We start from the raw sequence: 6,191 nt of genomic DNA on the forward strand, positions 1-6,191 counted from the left end.
CAGCAGAGGTGGCTTTCAAATTCTGGTCTTTTTCAGAGCTTGGATTTTACCCAGTACCTAGGCTGCCTCCTCAGCAGTGCAGTTTAAGCTTCCTTTATGACTGCTTCCTCCCACTATCAATGTTTATTACCTAGCACTTGAGGGTCCTCCCCAAACTGAGTACCTGGGCAGTGCTTTTGAGTCCACATAGCACATACCCATTATTTACTCATATCAGTTCTGGGTCTAGACAAGATTACAAACAAGAATAGGTAGCTGTGGTGAACATGTGGCTTAAAGTTCCAGTTTTCATATTTGTGTTTCATAGAGATGAAGAGAGAAACAGAGAATAACCTGTGGAGCTAGATTTCTCTACCCCAACCAGTTTGGAAACAGTGTTTTGTTTCTTTCTTAAGAACTCAATGTGTGTGTGTGTGGGGGGGTTTCGAAAAAAGGCTGTCTAGTCCAGGTCGAAGCAGAAATCACACACGGTTGAGAAGCAGCTTAATTCTATATTTTACATTATGTCTGCAACTTAAAAGAAAGTTTTTTTTTCAAAGTGCATGTTTTTATTTCTCACAAGTCAGAAAATATCCACATTACAAAGAATCTCTAATCAGCCCTAGTTATGAAAAATTAGAAACGACCCAAATGATCAAATATGAGAGAACAAATTATGGCACATTAGCTAAATGAATATCATATAATGATATCACGAAGACTAGCTTAGCAATATAGGAAAGTGCTTATGCAAACGTTTTTGAATACAAAAATTTGAATAAAAAGACATACACACACACTAGCAAACTACACGGAAAACAGAAAATCCTTCTTTTTAAAGGTGTTAAGATTACAGGTAATCTTTTTTGCTTTGTAGATTTTCTCTATTGTATGATTTGTGACAAATAAAAAACTCAAAATGTATACATATGGTATAGTATATGGTAGATTTTACTTTAGGCTCACATTTTGGCTTATTTACCTTGCAACTCTGTAACCAAATAGCTTTTCATTTGAACTTGCAAAGTATTGCATGAAATTTACATATTCCTTTAAATATACAACACACATCTATTCCTGTTATACAAATTGGGATTAATTCTTTAGGTTGGCATCTTTTCCATTCAAATTTAATTATCCATGTTTATCAGTAAAATTTTCTTTTTTTTTTCTTTCTGTTTTGGATAGGAATCAAAATTAGAAAAGCAAATGGCGAGCTCCCACCCCAGCCCAGCAGTTCCTGCTAAGGCAGCAGGAAAACCCAGCACACTGCCCTACTTTTCATCTCTCTTGAAAGACTGGGAAATGGGTTATCTGGAGACGCCCAGCACTCCTAACCTGTTAGGGAGGCTCTGAACTTGGCTGAGGCTTCTGAAGTCAGGCAACCTAAGAGGATCAGATCTTTATTACTCCAAGAAATAGAGCTAGGGCATATCCCATGGAAGAGGATGTTAGTGAACATTCTCAGTTTTTGTTTTTTCCAGAAACCCAAGGCTAACTAGTGGTGTAGAAAGCTGATTTTATGATCTCGGACAGTTTATGCAACTGTTTGTTTATATTCTATTCTTTCCTCTAAAGATTAAAAGTTGCCCTAGGACAAAAGAAAAGGTTTGATAGGTAAGACCCAAAAATGGGAAATAGGTAAGAGGGAGTGTTAAAATGAGACTATGGGAGAAGAAAGCTACAACAATGAACAAAAACCTAGTGGACAAAGTAACTAGTAAAACCAGACTTTCTAAGCCAGTAGAGCTCATTTCTAAGATTTTAGAGGCCAGGGTGAGTCATGACTTGCCTGGGACTGGAGTGCCTTTGAGGAAATCATACATCATGCCCCAGGGAGTCTTGTTTTAGGGGGATAAAAACCTTCCCAGAAGGGAGTATTCCGTTTCCCTTGTACTCCTGTATCATCTACTTTCAATTTGCCATGTCATCGTTTTTTTTAAGTGCGTGTGCATATATTTAGTTGCTTCCTCTGGATTTCACAGACTCCTTGTTGCCAAGAAGTATATTTTAGACCTTTTCTGTATCATCCTGCAACTCTCAATGTACAGTTCCTCAAATAATGTCTTTTAAAAATAGAAATGGAATTTAATTCTTAGTCTTTTAGACCAAATTACAAAGCTTACTTTCCATATATTCCCTAATTAATAAATGACAACATGGAAGCTCTTTTGCATCTGATAGTGAGTAGAATAAGAGGTTAGAGTAATAAAAAATTTCAGGAAATGGTAGAGAAATGAAGATGTTCCAGATAGTTTTTAAGAAGGGGGTTAGCAACTCAAGAGAGATAAGCAACTTTGCCAAGATTTGACACCAGAAACAATTCATTGGGACTCATTTTTTTTCTTACTTTATTATATTCTTATTACTAGACAAATTACTCTGCCTTTGTTGCTTCTTAATTTGGGGGGGCAGGGGAGGCACTGAGGTTTAAACCTAGGGGTGCTTAACCACTGAGCCACATCTCCAGCTCTTTTAAATATTTTAGAGATAGGGTCTCACTGAGTTGCTTAGGGCCTCACCAAGTTGCTGAGGCTGGCTTTGAATTCACAATCCTCCTGCCTCAACCTCCTGAGCCACTGGGATTGCAGGTGTGTGCCACCATACCTGGCCCTAATTTGTTGAGAAGGGGCTGGACAGTCCTGAGTTGTTCTGGAAAGGAGTGTTGGTGGACTACAGCAGGAAAACAAAACATGGCAGTGAGCCTTCAAGCGGAACAAGCTAGCAGTTCTCATTTTCGAACTGCCTGGTCTCCCAAGAGGCAGATATGCCAGCACCTCCCTAACCCCGAGCCCTGCCCTGCCTCTCCCCCATCAATCCCATCGCATTGTTCCCATTTTTGTGTGGATCACTGAGCTTTTAGCAATACTCAGTCCTTTTGGGGGATAGATAGTGAAGAGGTTCACATCATGTCCTTGACCAAAGCATGATCTAAAAGTAGTTCCTTGACAATTTTTTTATGCGAACCATGGTTTTCATGGAGGAACTGAACTTGAGACTGGTATGGAGTGTGGGTGCTGGTGCAGGATCTAGTGAACCCACTGAAACTCAGCTCACTGGAACACTGAAGGGCATTATCATTCCCAGGCACCTGGGAGTGGATTTTCAATTTTTGAGTGTAAAAGAGAGTTCCACTGGAAAGGCAGTATTCCAAATCCTTAGAGTTGGAAATAGATTGAGACTCACCATCATGCAGTATGCTGGTGTCTCTGTACCCTTCCCCATGCAGCATCCACTAAGAGGAGGTGGCTTTTCATTCCTCTGGCCCACCCATGCCCAGCAGGCCCTTGGGAAGATGGAGAGAGAGCTGCTCCTCTGTCACACATACAAAAGACACCTTACCTTTTGTGCCATCAGCTTTCCTCTGAACAGGGGCATGGATTCCACAGTGGTCCCCTTGATGACTCCTCCAGAAAGAATTAAGGCTGCAATGCCTTCCTTTACATCAAAGCCAGACCTTGGCACAGTATCCTGTGTTCTGTCTACTTGCAATCAGCAGCAAATCCAAATATAGTTTGAGAATGGTGTCACAGAAACCTATTCTCAAGGGTAGACGTTTTGATTAAAAGTGAAATGTCAATGTATGACATTCACCTCCTGTGCACAAATGAACAACTTTGAAGCTATTACTGGCGCTTGTTTCTGGGTCATTTTTCCAATCAACAAACATTATATCTTTCATGTATGGGGCATCCTGGCCATACAAAGAATAGCCTCCAGGTCAATGGTACTGGGGATTTTCATTTCAAAAGAAAAAAGTAGTTTCAGCTTGGCTAAGGGCACAATGCAGAAGGGAAGAAAGCCCAGGGCTGAGGAACACATTGCCACATCTACTTCTCAGCTAGCCCCTCTGCTGAGCTGAACTCAACCAGCTGAATGTCTTGGAGCAAGCCACTTAATCTCTCCAGGCCTCCTTTTCCTCTGGCCTTTGTGGTCAGAAGGGGCAATGTTTTGCTGAATCAGCATTTCATTCAGGGCATCAGCATTGGCAGGCTCTGATAAGGCCCTGACTCAACTCTTTGTTCTCCATGGCCTTGGAAACAAATGGAAATAAAATTCTCACAGGCAGCAAGAACCAGCCTTATCCTCTGGGTTGATGCCCATTTGTCATAAATTTGGCAAAGTTACATTCTTATTAGTGAACTCTCAATATAGCTTCATTCATTATGTGACACACAAAATTTATGACATCTGTTGGAGGAATGTAGCTCTGAAAACCCTCAATGTCAAAAAGTATATATAGTGGAGGGAACATTTCTCATACTGCCTGACATTTCTGATTTCTTTCTAAACCCCTGCTAATTTGGGAAATGATGGCTCCCTGAACACACTAATGGTTTTTGTTTTGAAGTGAGGATTCAGAATATTCTTTTCCTGTATACACATCTGATTGTAGACTTTTAAAAATTACATCTATAAATATTGTTGACAAGTTGAGAAAATGGTTAAGATACACTCAAATATTTGTTTAAAAAATGATTATTTTTTCCTGGAGAAGAAAAAAAAAATTCAGGCCCAAAATGTTAAACTATGGAGTATAAATACCAGCATACACAAAAGGTGGATTTTGTTTCTGTTAATGAATCTCTAGGAAAAGCAGGGGAACTGTTCTCTTCACTGCTAATTGCAAAAAAGTTCAGAATGCATTCAACAATGCTTTTATTTCCTCTTACTAATGGATTATAGAAGTCTCATAAGGAATTTATGTTTTTTGAAGATGTTTATATCCTCCCCTGTACCCTTTTCTCTGTGGGTTCTATTGTTTTGCTCTGAACAGGGCAACTGCTACAGCCACTCATTCTGGAATTAGGCCTGGTAAGTTTCAGCAATTCAGATTCAGAGTTGAACCTTGAAATCTCTCTCTATACTTCATGGGTCTCTATACCTGGTGGCCCTATCAGCAACGTTAGCCTTGGTCCTTTCATGATGGACTCCTAATCTTCTGAACCTGACTGCACAGGGCAGCCTGCTCAGAAGTTATCACACTAAGTCAGTGAAGGCGTGTGCCATATAAAAACAGGGCTGTTTTTAAAGTTTAATTTTGTAGATTAGGTAATCCTTCTTGGAATTGGTATGATGCATAATTAATTGATCTCATCTGATACATAAAACCCATAGAGGAAGTTTGATGTTAAACCAGTTGTGGTCACATCAGCTGCTGAACAATAGACTCTCCCTACATCTTCCTCTCCTAACTATGCTGCTTCAACTGTCTTCACCTGTATCTAGTCATTGCTTTTCTTCTGAATGTTTCCAACAAGTGGTACAAACCAAATAGAACTTCAGAGTCTGACAGACCAAGTAGCTCACGACCTGTGAGCTATGGAACTGAGAAAGTTGACTTGGCCTCCTGGAGCCCCTGAGGACTGATGTGAAGTTTAAATGAAACAATACTTGTGAGTACAGGCTCTTGCAAATATAAATGCTATCTGAGAATATTAACTATCACCTTCATTTAGAGTAAAGGTAGTGTAAGTCCCTGAGGTGGTCTTTAGAGCACACATAGCAAGTAGAGGGCAGCAGTATTATGAACCTGCCTAAGTGCCAAGACTTGTGCTCCACCATTCCTTAGGTTACACATTACAAAAGTAACCTGTGTGCTAAGTATTGATCTCACCTCCATTTTACACAGAGAGCACTTTAGATTGAGGTCCCTGACAGACGGCTAGTAACAGTAAATCCTGATCTGAAGTCTGAGCTGGCTCCCAAAGTGAAAGAGTGCCAGGTTTAGGAGAGGTTTCCATGACTATAGCAAAGTAGAAGCTTTTTTTTTTTTTGTAGCTAAGGACTGGCAGAGTGAAACTGTGGACCAGAAGACAGCTTTTTGGAAGTGGTGGGACTTAGAGGCCAGACCTCCAAGCTTTTTTTTTTTTTTTTTTTTTTTGCTTTATAGTCTATGTCTTTCTGCAGAGAGGAGATACTTGATTAAAGATCATGAAGGACACTTAAGAGATATTTGTACTTTTGAATGAAAATATTATACCTACATGCAAGTGAGTTTTCATTTATTTCCATTTGACTGTTTGCTTTTGGTGAGAACATTCTTTTTTCTCCTATAGCACAACTTAAGCCAAGTATTATTGTTTATCATCTGGGTGTGCTGGCTTAGTGTCTCCAAAAGCTATGGAAACAACTAATGATATTTACAGTTTCCAAGTCTGAGGAAAGGAAGATGCAATGGAATTTGCAACCCATTCAACCTAGAAAGCAGA

This window comes from Ictidomys tridecemlineatus, chromosome 5 (genome assembly GCF_052094955.1).
Source record: "Ictidomys tridecemlineatus isolate mIctTri1 chromosome 5, mIctTri1.hap1, whole genome shotgun sequence".
Lineage (NCBI taxonomy): Eukaryota > Metazoa > Chordata > Mammalia > Rodentia > Sciuridae > Ictidomys > Ictidomys tridecemlineatus.